The sequence below is a fragment of the Phoxinus phoxinus genome (assembly GCF_949152265.1).
Source record: "Phoxinus phoxinus genome assembly, chromosome: 7".
NCBI lineage: Eukaryota > Metazoa > Chordata > Actinopteri > Cypriniformes > Leuciscidae > Phoxinus > Phoxinus phoxinus.
The window spans coordinates 2,825,001-2,840,812 of record NC_136882.1 but is presented as its reverse complement, the minus strand read 5'-3'; the positions used below and the strand labels follow the sequence as shown (position 1 = coordinate 2,840,812).

Here is a 15,812-nt window from a genome sequence, read left to right as displayed (position 1 = left end):
TTCAGTCTCTGCTGTTAGAATCCTGCTTCGAAGACTTCCGGTTTAAGGGCTAATGGAGTAGACGTGTTGTCTTCTGCTCCCGTACCTTTCAGTTTAACCCAACATTTTAAGCCCATTTGATCGTTTATTTTGTTTCAAAACAAACAAATCTACCACGCACGCTATAATTCTGTCTAAACATGACTTCTAAATCGGCTAAGCAGAGCAAAAAAGAAACGAAAACGGACTCTGTAGATGACGCTGCTAGCGAGCTTAACATGGCGGCGATGACCAGGCTCCTGGAACAACATCGCCAGGCCTTATCGGCCGAATTCAAAACAGCCATCTCGACACTCGAGGAGAAGATTGATCACATTCAGACCACGCTGTCGGATCACACACATAAAATTGCCTCGCTCGAATTGAGTGCCAATGATCTAGGCGAACGGGTGCGGGCATTGGAGACGACCTGCGCCACAATGGCTGAGTGTAATGCAAAGTTACAAGATAAAGTCGTGGACCTTGAATCACGCAGCCGCCGAAACAATATTCGGATCGTGGGCTTACCGGAATCGCTCGAAGGGCCGCGTCCTTCAGCGTTCTTCGCGCAAGTACTCGCAGACATTCTGGGAGAAGACATTTTACCTTCTCCGCCGGAGATTGACCGGGCGCACAGAGCTCTCGTCAGTAAACCAGCGACCGGGAAGAGACCGAGACCAGTCATCATCAGGCTCCACCGCTACCGTCAAAAAGAGTTGATCATCCGTGAGGCTCGAGCCAAAAGAGGCAAATTGGTTTACCAAGGCAACCCAGTCGCAATCTACGAGGATTACGCGCCTGAAGTGGCTACTGAACGCGCTAAATACAGATCGGTAATGGCAGAACTATATAACCTTGGATATAAGCCAACTTTGTTTTTTCCTGCACGTCTCTCCATCTGGACCAAAGACGGAGGTAAGAAGATGTTATCTTCGGTGACGGAGGCCGAGAACTTTGTTGCATCTGCCAGCTCCTCGGATCATGTGCCATAGCCTGTCGGACAGTCAGCCGGCGGCTGTTTTCTGTTTGCTAGCGGGTAAATTGATGCAAGTTGCAGGAACTATTTCAAATGTGTCCCTTTGTATTGAAGGCTCGATTTTTTCTTTTCTTTTTTTTCTCTCCTTTTTTTCCTCCTCTTTCGGTCACACCAGAAAGCCGGAAATCATATTAGTTATTCTAACCGCGGTCTATTTGGCGCTTTGGCTTAAGACATGCATATTGCATTGATGACTCCGTTGAGTTACCGTATTTATGTTTGCATGCCTGAATTTACAGAGGCATTGTTATTATTTTTGACATTTTGTTCGATTGTTTCATATTAAACTATAGTTAAACTATATAATTTCACATTCATCTCTTTTATTCTCTGGAATGGGTCGAGGGCAAACTTTTGAATGTCCATGCGTATGCAGAGACCTATTTATTTATCTTAAGGTTTCTTTTTCTTCATTCTATTGTATTGCAAAATCATTTGGTTGCCTCAAAGCTGACAATTGCACCTTAAAAACTATTATTTATATATTTGTTTTATATATAATTATTTTTACTCAACTAATTTTTATTTATTTTGGTGTGTTGAGGCTCTTCCCATTTGTATTTTTGTACTATAAAAAGTTATGTTTTGAACTTATTCAAGTTTTATAGGGCTTACTATTGTAACGGGGGAATGAGATTCAGAAGGATAGAAGCGTTAGCGGAAGTCGAGACTAAGTACTCAGGCAAGTTAGTTGTTAAAGGTGGGTGGGGGGTGGTTAGTTGTGGGTCGGGGGGTGTTGGGGAATTTGGTCTCCCTTATTTTTCATCTTTTTTCTCTCACTTTTTTTTCTCCTTTTTTATTTTTATTTTTTTCTCTCTTCTTCTTCTCTTCTTTGTATTATTTTCTCTCCTATAATTGGATCCAGAATGCTTTCTGCCAGTTCAATTCCTTTCTGTTTCGTTAACCTCGCAGAGTGGTTAATACCAGCATGTTAGGGGAAGGGAACCTGCGCCTTGTGTCCTGGAACACCAAGGGGATGAACAGTGCCGTCAAAGCTAGTAAGATTTTAGCACATTTACGGGAGCTTAAGGCAGATATTATGTTTCTACAAGAAACTCACCTGCGAACGGTAGATATACTCCGTATCAAGAGATCATGGATGGGTCACCTGTTTCATTCTAAATTCTCTCAGAAAGCTCGCGGGGCTGCTATCATTATTCATAAAAGAGTTATGTTTGAACACACTGAGACTATTATAGACCCAAATGGTCGTTTTGTTATGGTCTCGGGCAAGCTCCATAACATACCAGTAATTTTGGCTTCCATATACGCCCCCAACTGGGACAATGATGAGTTTTTCGTTAAGTTTTTTTCAAGCTTACCCAAAGTAGATGAACATCATATAATTATCGGAGGGGATTTTAACTTGGTTCAAGATGTATCCATGGACAGGTCTTCCTCTAAACAGTCTACTCCAACAAAATCAGCCAACGTGGTGTTAAACAACGCCTCTCAACTGGGGCTCTCTGATCCCTGGAGATTTAAAAACCCTCAAGGCAAAGCCTTTTCATTCTTTTCTCATGTTCATCATACATTTTCTAGAATTGATTTCTTTTTGGTGGATAATAAATTGTTAAACTCTATTACCACGTGCACTTATCACACATTAGTGGTCTCTGATCATGCCCCAGTATCTATTGACGTAACTTTGCCACCTAACAGACCGTCACCCCCACCCTGGAGATTCAACTCCTTCAGACTATCAGATAGCGCATTCAAAGATTTCCTTTCCTCACAGATTAATTTTTACTTCGAACTCAATCAGACTCCAGACATTAGCAGTCACACCTTATGGGAGGCTTTCAAAGCATTCATTCGTGGCCAGGTAATTTCATATTCCTCACAAGTGGGGAAAGCCAAAAAACTTAGACTATCTACAATAGTTGACGAACTGTCTAAGTTAGATGTCTCTTATGCCTCCTCCCCCTCGCCTGCCCTCTATGCTAAAAGAGTTCAATTGCATTCAGAGTTCAACCTTCAGTTGACAGATCTAATAGAGCGACAGCTTAGGCAATGTAGACAGCTTTTTTATGAACATGGAGACAAGGCTGGTAAGCTCTTGGCCTACCAGGCTAGATCGGCTAGCGCTTCTAGATAGATTTCTGGTATCAGATCCCCAACAGGGGAATTAGTGACGGAACCGGCTGAAATTAACCTGGTTTTCTCAGACTATTATGCTAGACTGTACACTTCAGAAAGCTCTACCAATAATACAAATTTAGATCTTCTCGACTCGCTTGAATATCCCACAATAGATGAAAACACTGCTAAGAATCTGGGCGACCCAATCACAGAATCAGAGATACAGGTAGCAATTAATTCTATGAAACCGGGAAAATCTCCTGGCCCGGATGGCTTTTCTGTTGAGTTTTATAAAGCTTTTGCTCCCCTTCTAGTTCCTACTTTAGCAAAGCTTTTCAATGACTCCTTTAAGGTGGGCTGCCTTCCTCCTACTTTATCTGAGGCCTCTATTTCTTTGCTCCTAAAAAAGGATAAAGATCCTATCTCTTGTGGGAGTTATAGACCAATATCACTGCTGAACGTAGATTTTAAAATTCTGGCTAAAGTTTTATGTTTCCGCCTTGAACGTGTATTACCATGTTTAATTTTCCATGACCAGACAGGCTTCACCCCAGGAAGTGTAATGGAAATTTTACTTTTAGATGGGTACAACTTTTATTAACGATGAAGATTAATTTTTACTCATAAGCATTTAAAAGAATATAATCAAAAGCACATTATTAAAGATATAAAACTAAGTTTTTTATAAATGTATAAGTTAGAACAAGCTTGAAGGAACAAAATGTTCACTGGGTCATGTAAGGGCTGACAATATGTGTACTCCAAATAACTTTTTGTACTCCAAGTGTGAAAAATATGTGCGCAGCTTTGATCGAACTAAAGATAGACAAGATGTGTGAAAAAGAGCAGCAGCTAAGAACAGGAAACTTTTGCAGACATGACGTTGCTCAGACCAGTTAGAATTTGGGTTGGACATGAGATAATGAGCTAAGACATCTCCCTTTAAGGTAACAAAGGATTTTTTTACACAGGGTGTGTTAGGGTATATAACCTTGGCGAAAGGGACTAGCCTTCGCCTTCTCATGTCAGATGCTCTCTGCGTGAGAATGCCATGGGCCTTCTCATACTTAGACACTGTCTGTATGTTGAACGCCTATTTCTTGCAAGAAATAAAATACTTTGTTTAAACTTTTGAGAATCGACTTTGTCTCCTTCATCCAGGTTTTTGAATATTGATAAATTTCCACAACAAATGGCGACGAGGATGCGATTGCAAAACTGATGATCGTCGTGAGGGGAACAGTTGACTGGCCATCCCGAGAGAACACTCTACGGCTCAAAATCCTCAAGCTTAAGGAAAGAGAATTGTTCAACTCCTCACGACGACCTAGGTGGACGCAATTCCAAGATTAAAGAACTCACAGACAGTGAGACTCACAAGACGGTGAGAGGAAATTTCTTATGTAACAAATAAGACAAATTTTGTTGATTGATATTTGCGTATTGAATATTTTTTCCTAAAGAGTCACGTTTGGGATAGACCTGATAGCAAGTTCCCAAACAGGTCCGGGATAAGACCACAAAACGTATTAAAATTTCCCTAAAGAGCCAGGGTTTTGAGAATAGGCCTGGAAATAATTTCTCAAACACCAGACAGAAGCACTGGTCTGGGAAAGACCTATATTGACGAATAAAGGCAATTTGGAAAGACCTGCATCGACGGATGAAGGCAAGGCGTGGGGTGGCTGCGCCAGGGAAAAGTTAATACGTAGAGGAGAGCGTGGGTGACTGCGCGAGGAAAATTGATAGATAAATATAAAGTAATAAAAGAATAAATAAAAATACGCAAATATAAATTAACAAAACAAAATTAAGTATTATAGGGAAATTGAACAAACAAAATTGTAAAGTAAAAATGGGTAATGAAAATTCAAAAAGGAAAGATGAAGAACATGTTGATTTCTCGAAAGGTTCATGCAAAATGCAATATGGGTTAATGGGGGTTTAAGTGTGTCACATTTGACTAAAACTAAAGCAAATTGGTCGACTCACGTTGTCAAGAAGAAAGACAAGACACACAGCAATCTTGAAAATGACGGATCTGACATTGTTTCTTCTTCTCCCTATTATGGCGTTTTTTGTTTTGTTTTGTTTTTGTTTTGTGAGAATAAGAGAGGAGGACAGGACGCATCCGGCTCATCTTCCACCTCCTCGCAATCCTAACCAGATTCCAGCAGCCGCAGAAGGACGGGATCACGCAGTTCCTAACGCACCACACAAAGAACCATGCCACCACTCTGCAGCCCTCCAGAAAATGAAAGTAAAGACTTTGTTCTTGGATGGATTGGACAGTGACATTTCAAAAGCAATTCAAAAGAGCTGTGTCGGATGGCAACTGGCCTCGACAGCAGAAATGAGACGACACGCAAGACATCATGAAAGTGCAGCAAAAAATCAACGCAGCCAAGCAAGACAAAGACCTCATGTTGGCCCTGGTGACAATGCAAGGTGTGTATATGGGCAACAACAACTCCAACCATCACCAACAGAACCAGAGAGGCAATGGCAGAGGAAGAGGCAGAGGACGTGGTCGTGGAAAAGGACGAAACTGTCAACAACAACGCCAAGAGCCCTATGATCCAGACAAATGTTTCAAATGTGGACTTAAAGGACATTGGTATAATGATTGCCCACACGGCAAAGGCAGGAATCAGGCGGATTGAAAGGAGGAGGAGGGGGTGAGCGACGGGGTTCCTGTCTCTCCAACTGATGAGTATAATTTACCTTTATTTTCTGATTCTGCTCTATGCAATGAAGACTTGCTTGCTAGGGTTTTCTATAAGACTCATATTTCTTTACCCTTGATAGAAATGACTGTTAATGACGTATCTTTATAATTTCTGCTTGACACGGGAGCTTCCAATTTTGTAATTAAAGCGACAAAGTTTGAAAAACCAGTTCCACTATCTGGGAAGACGACTTCTTCCAGAAGTGCAACTGGTCATGTGGTCATAGAACAATATTCGAAAGCACTTAAGGTTTCAATTGAAGGGGAAAAATAAAATAATAATGTGCATTGTTTTTAAATGATTTAAGTCATGTCCAGTGAATTTAATGCGAAGGGATTTACGTTGTAAGTTGGGTTTTTTTTGTTCACTGTGATGATCAGGGCTTGACTGCTGACATGAGAATGACGCATGAAACTGAAGGCACAGAGGAAGCAACTCTGTTTGTATATGAATGGCAAATTTCTGACACATGTCTGACCACAAAGGCAGAGTGTGTTGCCATCTTCTGAATTTATGAGAGATTTACATTGCACTTCGAATGTCAGCACTGATCCTGATGATGACTATGCGCAGCGATGATTTAATGTTGACATAGAAATTGTGACGACTGACTATGTGTATGGGACTGACCAATGGTGTGTTTTGAATGTGAAATTGACTGACAAACAGACAGTGTTTTATGACATGGAAAATGCACAAGCCTCATATCACTGGCCAAACCAGTGAAGGCTGAATGGCGTGACGCGGGTCCCTTCATGGCCAGGTGCCATGAACTGACCGACTGGGTCATAATAGATCAAAAAAGAATGATCTGCCAAAGTGAAGGCACCAAATAGCCATGTCATGAAACACTGAGAGTTTGAGAGCAGTCACAGTGTTGGATGAGGAAGTGAAACTAAACAGACTGAGTTTAACACAACTCCCTGTCATAACAGACGGGCTGGAGAGAGTTTCCAAAATGTTTATGGGCTACTGATAAAAAATGATGTAGGTCTGATTGCAGATTGTGAGCCGATTCAAATAAAGCCTAAATCTGAAAATAGGCAAAAGAAAATGCAGTATCCACTAAAAAGGAAGTGGCAGTTTGTAAGTGCCAGGCTCATACTTCGGGTATTGATGACGTTTCTAAGGAAAACAGGGTGTCAGAGTTTAGCAGCGAAGGCTGTAGCTCGACTTCCTGTTCAGATAACCATAGCAATACGGCTGAATGAGGAACTAGGTGACAGAAGCGATGCAACAACACGCTTCTGCCTATGATAAAGAGAAATGGAAGAAGGCAGGCCGTGAATATAAAAATGGACAATGGGGCCCCAGCCAATAAATAACAAACCATGTTTACCTTCTCATTTCTTTCAGGCATATGCTAAACCGATGCATGGATTGGATCGCGCATCAAAATGGAGATGTTTACTATTATGCAAAATAACTGATTTACCAAAGTTTTTCCACAGTGGCAGCAGATTTTTGCAGCGGATGTTTGATTTGTGGTACTAACAATGTGGGCAGGGGTCAGGCAATGAGACAGGGGGGCATCCCAGGCCGCAGAGACCATTCTCAAATGTAATGTTCGATTATATTGAATTATCAAAATCTGACAAAAAGAGATACTGCATAGTGGCAGTCGACATGTTTTCAGAATGGGTAGAAGCCATGCCAACAACAAAGGCAGATGCAAAAGGGGTGGCAAAACTATTCCTACAAGAAATTGTCCCACCATGGGAATTTCAAATCCTGAAAAATTATTAAGTGACAATGGTTCACATTTTGTAAACAGTGCAATTTCAGTTTGAAACATTCCTGGGTACATCCGGAATCAGGAGGAGCTAACATGAGAGTGAGAAAGATGGACTGGGAGGCACAAAATCCTCAAACATTGCCTGACACCACTCTTTGTGAAAATTACATGTTGCAATATTGTGTTGAGCTGGATAAGGTGTTCTGTAATATCTCAAAACAGGTCCAGGCAGCAGTTCCAGAGCCAGCTGAGACGGCCCTGCACAGCATCCGAGGAGAGTTCGTGTTGATAAAGGATCTGAGACGAAAGCATTGGAAGGCGAAAAGGTGGCAGGGGCCATTCCAGGTTTTGCTGACAACTCACAATGCGGTGAAAGTCGAGGATCTAGCTCATGCGGTAGCTGCAACGGAAGAAGAATCCCACTCAAAGCTAACGAGTGCCAAACAGAGATCAGACTAACCAGAGACGTGTCATCCCGTAGGTTACCAATTTGAAAACCACCGTCACTGGAGAGCAGACGAGTCAATAGTAAGAGACGATTCTGCAATTTCAGGAGTGGTCAGAACTGTATCAAGGACTTTGTGGAACTTTAACGGCGTGGGCATTGAAATAACCTGTCTGATCATATCAACTAGACCTGCCCTGAGACCAAAAATACATAGAGAAACGGGACTGATATCGTTCAAACAAGAACATTTTCTCGCCTGACAAGGTTGTAATGTGTGGCAATAAGTCACTAAAACTTATCCTCTTAATTGGTGTGGCTGTAAGCTATCACGAGATGATAGCATAGAGGTGAAAATGACAAAAGGTAAAGGGAGTAAGATAAGCATAATATGGGATCGTATTTCAGCAGCAGGACCTGGAGGGTCCATCCATTAAGATCAGCAGATTTAGGAGAATTAATAGGGTTAATTCCATGTGCAATGTAGAAATTACTGAATGTGAAAAATTCTGTAGAAATCAAATCAATATCTCCAAAGAAAGTCAAATGTCAGAACCCATCAGAACACAGTACTAGAGACTTTGACAGGGTATGGGCAGTGAAACCGCAATTAGGCGACGTATGTCTATGTAAATTAGGGACCCAACAAGGGGCAATAATGGCTGGTACAGCACACTCTAAAACTACGATATTAATGAATAATAACAAATGCATAACATCTAATGGTACAAATATCACATGTCCAGGTGACGACGATGACCTCCGAGAGACAACAGCTTGAACAGTATGAGTCTGTGGTCAAACCACTTTCCACACCCTTTCCTAAGAAATGGATGGGGTGCTATTATCCAGGACTTTTAGATGTAGGAACGGAGGTTTATTCGAAAATATGCAAAATGTTAGGAACCTCTTGTTGTTTTAATTTGACTGACGTCTATCAAAATGTATCAGACATAATAGAACACATGAAAATGGCCATAGCCACTCCAGATGAAATGTAATTTTCACTAGATAATTGGTTCTTGGGCCTGCAGGGGTGGACGAAATTGTTAATAAGTACCATTATGCCAATCGGATGTTTGATTTTGATTTTTCTTTTGACGATTCCATGATTAATGAATTATATTTCTAGAATCACTGCTAAGACAGTGACTACCACAATGGTGAGAATGAATCCAGGGGAATACAACAATGATACGTAGGGTACCAGAGGTGAAGTTAATGTGTCAGTGGCTGATGATGATGAGGATTATGAGAACAAGAGCGAACATGAGTTTGACTAGAAAATTAAGTAACCATGGAAAAATGTACCTGTTGTAAATTACTATGATTATGGAAAAGTAAATTATAAATTGTGTGTATGTTCTTTGAATGAACATGGGGTGGATTGTAATGGAAATTTTACTTTTAGATGGGTACAACTTTTATTAACGATGAAGATTAATTTTTACTCATAAGCATTTAAAAGAATATAATCAAAAGCACATTATTAAAGATATAAAACTAAGTTTTTTATAAATGTATAAGTTAGAACAAGCTTGAAGGAACAAAATGTTCACTGGGTCATGTAAGGGCTGACAATATGTGTACTCCAAATAACTTTTTGTACTCCAAGTGTGAAAAATATGTGCGCAGCTTTGATCGAACTAAAGATAGACAAGATGTGTGAAAAAGAGCAGCAGCTAAGAACAGGAAACTTTTGCAGACATGACGTTGCTCAGACCAGTTAGAATTTGGGTTGGACATGAGATAATGAGCTAAGACATCTCCCTTTAAGGTAACAAAGGATTTTTTTACACAGGGTGTGTTAGGGTATATAACCTTGGCGAAAGGGACTAGCCTTCGCCTTCTCATGTCAGATGCTCTCTGCGTGAGAATGCCATGGGCCTTCTCATACTTAGACACTGTCTGTATGTTGAACGCCTATTTCTTGCAAGAAATAAAATACTTTGTTTAAACTTTTGAGAATCGACTTTGTCTCCTTCATCCAGGTTTTTGAATATTGATAAATTTCCACAACAAAAGACACTCTTTTTTTAACACTAGAAGGCTTCTCAACATTCTCTCCTCCCGCCCTTCTGACTTACCTGAAATTATTGTGTCTCTGGATGCTGAGAAGGCCTTCGATAGGGTGGAATGGGGTTACTTGTTTTTTATTTTGGCAAAGTTTGGGTTTGATCCAAATTTTATCTCCTGGATCCGACTTCTTTACTCCTCCCCTATGGCATCTGTACATACTAATGGTGTACGATCACCCTATTTCTCACTTCAGCGTGGGACACGACAGGGATGCCCCCTTTCTCCCTTAATTTTTAATCTAGCCATAGAACCTTTAGCTATCTGGCTCCGTAGCCACAATGGCTTTGAGGGAATTTCTCGCCATGGTTTAGTTCACAAGCTCTCTCTTTATGCTGACGACCTTTTATTATATGTCTCAAACCCTGCTGCCTCTCTACCCCCAGTTTTGGATATCCTAGACAAATTTAGTCATCTATCTGGCTACAAGATAAATTTACAAAAAAGTGAAGTTTTTTTGGTTAATTCTGAAGCAAAAGAACTTCCACAATCACTCTTTCCCTTCAAGATTGCGCCTGATGGTTTCAGATACCTGGGGGTCTGCTTTACGAATTCATATAATAATCTATTTGCAAAAAATTTTCAACCGCTTGTAGACAAGTCCAAATTAGATATGTGTAGATGGGCCTCTCTCCCTTTATCCCTTGTAGGTCGCACTAACTTAGTCAAAATGGTTATTCTACCCAAATTTATGTACCTCTTTCAACACTTACCTATTTGTATTAGTAAATCTTTCTTTACTGGCTTTGACAGTCTTTTGCGTTCATTTCTATGGGGGAATAAACCCGCTCGCCTTAAGAAATCGATTCTGCAACTTCCTAAAGCTAAAGGAGGCCTTGCACTTCCCAACTTTCAGCAGTATTACTGGGCCTGTAACATCAACAAGCTTCTTTTTTGGAACAAAGATATCTACTCTGACAGTCCTCCCTGGGTGCATACAGAAACGTCATCAATGAAACGCTCTCTCTATTCGGTTGTCTGTTCTCAGCTTCCCTTAGTTGTAAACAGAGTTTCAGATAACCCAGTAGTCACTAGCTCCCTTAAAATTTGGGTCCAATTTAGGAAACATTACGGGTTACATAGAGGCTCCACTAATATGCCCATCCTCAATAATTACTTTATCCCCTCGTCTAGTTCAGACCATGCATTTCGCCTCTGGTCTTCTAATGGTCTTCTTAAGGTTAGTGACCTCTATGAGGAGGGAGTATTTGTCTCTTTTCCTTCCTTATCTAAAAAGTATAACCTACCCAGTCATCACTTATTTCGGTTCTTTCAAATCAGACACTTCATACAGAAGCAGTTCCCCCACTTTCCCAATCGTCCCCCCGAAACAAAAATTGATCACTTTCTTGCTTTAAATCCCAACCACAGGCATTTAATCTCAGTCATTTATAATTTAATCAATTCTATTAATTCAGACCTTGATGACACGCTCAAAGTTACCTGGGAGCAAGACCTCGGTGTTACTATTTCAGAGGATCTATGGCATAACATCTTGAAGCAGGTACATTCCTCATCCATATGTGCCAGACATGGCTTAATACAATGTAAAATACTATTCCGAGCACATTTAACCAATGCCAAATTGGCCAAAATTTTTCCAGACAAGAGTGCTGCCTGCAACCGTTGTAGGCATTCACCTGCCAACCATCTGCACATGTTTTGGACTTGCCCGCAGCTGGTAACCTTTTGGTCTAATGTATTTCAGACGCTTAAAAAAGCTCTCAACACTAATATTGATCCAGATCCAATTATAGCCCTATTTGGGGTCTCCCCTATGCCCGATTTGGCTCCCCGAGATCGTAAAGTCATTGCTTTTACTACAATCTTGGCCAGACGGGCCATCCTTCTTAAGTGGAGGCATGTTTCTCCTCCAACACATGACAGGTGGATACAGGACATTTTCTACTGTATTGGACTTGAAAAGTTAAGATACTCACTCTCTGGCTCACTTAAATCCTATTATAAGACTTGGGATCCCTTTTTAAATTACATTAAGGGGTTACCGTGTGCACCTGTAACTGGCAATGGTACATAATTTTTGTTTATTAGAAGGATCTTTGTAGGGGGAATTTAATTATAATTATTATTATTAGTTTTTTTTTTTTTTTTTTTTTTTTTTTCTCTCCGCCAATTCATATTATGCTTTTTCCTTGTGTGTGTTTTTTTTTTTTTTTTTTTTTTTTTTTTTTTATTATTCTTTTATTTTTTTTTTAATTTTTTTTTGGGTGGGGGAGATCATGTAAGGGGTTAATAATGGACAATATCTTACTGTTTACCGTTTATGATGTCTTATTCTGTATTGTCATTGAAAACCAATAAAAATATTTGGAGTAGAATCCTGCTTCCATGGCAACGCTCTCCGGACCTTCGCGGGGTTTACACGACATCCACCAATCAGATGCATCACTGTGGGATTGTGGGATTGTTTAGGATTGTGGGTAATGAAGTACTTATCCAAGACATCGCGAATAAAAGGCATTTATCTCAAATCAAGGTTAGTGCCCCATGAACTTTTGGCGTTTATATGAGCATATACAATCGCTTAGTACAGCAGTTGCTGGTTTTAAGTCTACCATGTATGGTTACGTTTTTATGGCTTATACCCCAAATGTCTATGGAGAAATTGTATTGAATTTTTACTTCCGGCACCGGCTGTGGGCGGGACTGTGATGCTCTATTTGCGTTTGAATAGCGCTCAGTGGGCGTGTCACATTAGTAGAATAATGAGCTGCGAGAAAGATAATGAAAGCGACTGACATCTCTCTCTTTTTATATAGATTTCATAAACAGAGAATTATATTATTTAATAGTAGACAATTAAATGATTATAAAGATATCATATAACGGATTCAATGCTGAACAAAACTTGTGACTGTGAACTGTTTGATTTATCATTTCATTTTATTCTATTTTTGCATTTCAATATAAAACTGTACTTTATAATTCAATTAGTGTTGTCTTTACACCTCTATAGCCGAACCTACTGGCCTATGGTTGATATTAGCAACAAGTACAATATTATTTGACACAGGTACTACACTATAGTTACAAAGAATTTGTTGTGTGTGTTTTGCCCGGGGGCCTCCAACTTCTAGGGACCTCCAAGACCCCACTAACTGTGGCCTCATCCTTTTTTATATATTTTTTTATATTAAATTAAATTAAAATTAAATTAATTAATGAGTGTGTGTTTGTGTGTATTTGTGTTAAGAATAATTAATTTTATTTGCTCACAAAAAAGTATCATGATCAGTTTTTTGTCTGTGTCTGATAAGGACAATGAGTCAGCTTACCACGGAAACATAGAAGTTGAGGACAAACAAACAACATGGATAAAAATCGGTGGAGCAACAAAACGGAAAGCTTTACGTATAGGTTAACGTACATTACCAGTCTGACAGCCTCAAAATGTAAGCCTATCTATTACTTTTTCCCCTAATTAAAAACCCTGATTATTATAGATGCTCGAAGCCTTCCGAATCTGCGTCCAACCGGCCCACCTAAAAAAAATCAAACATTTGGGCGAGCCCAGCACCCGCATTTCACCACTCCTCTGTCCCCGTATGATATGTTGCTTTTTAAGTCATGTAACGTTGTTGTATTAATGTTGACTGTTCATTTTTATGACCAGATACGCGTTCTAGGCTTATCAATACCTAGAAGCCATTTCAGATTGCATCCTATGCAGTTTGGTTTTAGATATAATTATTTAACGGAAACAGCAAATAGCTTTTTCCTGGAGAATGTGAAATCTAAATTAGATTAAGGAGGAGTTGTTGGGACCATATTTTTAGACCTAAAGAAAGCTTTTGACACGGTTTTAAAATATCAGACATTGAATTATAGACGAGGACGTCACTCAATAGAATAGTATTCACCCTAAATAGTCTCGTTTGTTTATGCTGGTTTATGCCGGTAAAAGTTTTGTTTGTGCTGCATCGGGTTTTAAAATATTAAACACTATGGGGAGCAGAGTGGCGCAGCGGAAGCGTGCTGGGCCCATAACCCAGAGGTTGATGGAACGAAACCATCCTCTGCTAAGGCTGCCTCACTTACGTACATGTTTTATCCCAAATAAAGAGCAACTTGCACATCCCGCTTGTTCGTTCAGAAAATTTGTGTGTATGCCCTGTTTAAACGCCTCATTGACCAAGCCACATCTTATAAACATACTCTTTTCTTACTTGAAGAAAAGCTCACAAATATCTGTGCTAAAACCCTTTGTTGTTTTCACTTGATCTCATTTATGACAGAGGTACTCCATGTGTCACTTCATGTGTGCCTAAACACAAGTCCTTTTGAAAACCTCTATGAATTGGTGCCTTTCTATGGGGAGCAGAGTGGCGCAGCGGAAGCGTCCTGGGCCCATAACCCAGAGGTCGATGGATCGAAACCATCCTCTGCTAAGGCTCCCTCACTTGCTTACATGTTTTATCCCAAATAAAGAGCAACTTGCACATCCTGCTTGTTCGTTCAGAAAATCTGTGTGTATGCCCTGTTTAAACGCCTCATTGATTAAGCCACCTGAATGAGTAGGGCATGTGAGTCATGCCCCAGACGCCCGGTCAAAGTAGTCGTTCATCCGGATTACTTTGTGTGCTGGCCTTGTGTAAATGCCGATGCTGTTGTTGTCACTGAAGCCAAATTAATGGGGGAACATGAGCACAGGTTTTTAACAGCCCCAGTGGCCTAATGGATAAGGCACTGGCCTCCTAAGCCAGGGATTGTGGGTTTCTAGTCCCATCTGGGGTGGATTACAGCAGAGTGGCGCAGCGGAAGCGTGCTGGGCCCGTAACCCAGAGGTCGATGGATCGAAACCATCCTCTGCTAAGACTGCTTTACTTATGTACATGCTCGGTTCCTACTTGGAGAAAAGTTGCCTCAGCTGTGTGCTAAAACCCTCTGTGTATTTTTCACATGGTCTAATAGATAACAGAAGATCACTTCAAGTGTGCCTAAACGCAAGTCCTTTTGAAAACAGTAGGATATGTCAAGTTCATTATCTGGAGCAGAGTGGCGCAGCGGAAGCGTGCTGGGCCCATAACCCAGAGGTCGATGGATCGAAACTATCCTCTGCTAAACATTTTTTACTTAAATACATGCTCTGTTCCTACTTGAAGAAAAGTTCCCTCAACTCTATGCTATAACATTCTGTATTTTTTACCTGATCTAATTTATGACAAGAGTATTTAAAATGTGACTAACGCAAGTCCTTTTGAAAGGTTGTGAGAATGGCAAGGTTATTTTAGAAAGCAGAGTGGCGCAGCGGAAGCGTGCTGGGCCCATAACCCAGAGGTCGATGGATCGAAACCATCCTCTGCTAAGGCTGCCTCACTTACGTACATGTTTTATCGCAAATAAAGAGCAACTTGCACATCCCGCTTGTTCGTTTAGAAAATCTGTGTGTTTGTGTGTGTATGCCCTGTTCAAATGCCTCATTGATTAAGCCACCTGAATGAGATGGAGAATGAGTAGGGCATGCAAGTCATGCCCCAGACGCCCGGTCGAAGTAGTCGTTCATCCGGATTACTTTGTGTGCTGGCCTTGTGTAAATGCTGATGCTGTTGTTGTCACTGAAGCCAAAGTAATGGGGGAACATGAGCACAGGTTTTTAACAGCCCCAGTGGCCTAATGGATAAGGCACTGGCCTCCTAAGCCAGGGATTGTGGGTTCGAGTCCCATCTGGGG

The 15,812-nt window shown here is 40.6% G+C and overlaps 1 protein-coding gene across 1 annotated transcript in view; it reads left to right on the top strand.

Annotated features, from left to right (window-relative positions):
• The first annotated feature begins 6,404 nt into the window (after positions 1–6,404).
• LOC307002185 (uncharacterized protein) overlaps positions 6,405–15,812 on the top strand; it is a 445,540-nt gene continuing 436,132 nt past the window's right edge. The window contains exon 1 of the mRNA XM_079619510.1: positions 6,405–8,128. The gene's annotated coding sequence lies outside the window, so the exon portion shown is untranslated. The remainder of the gene's footprint in view (positions 8,129–15,812) is intronic.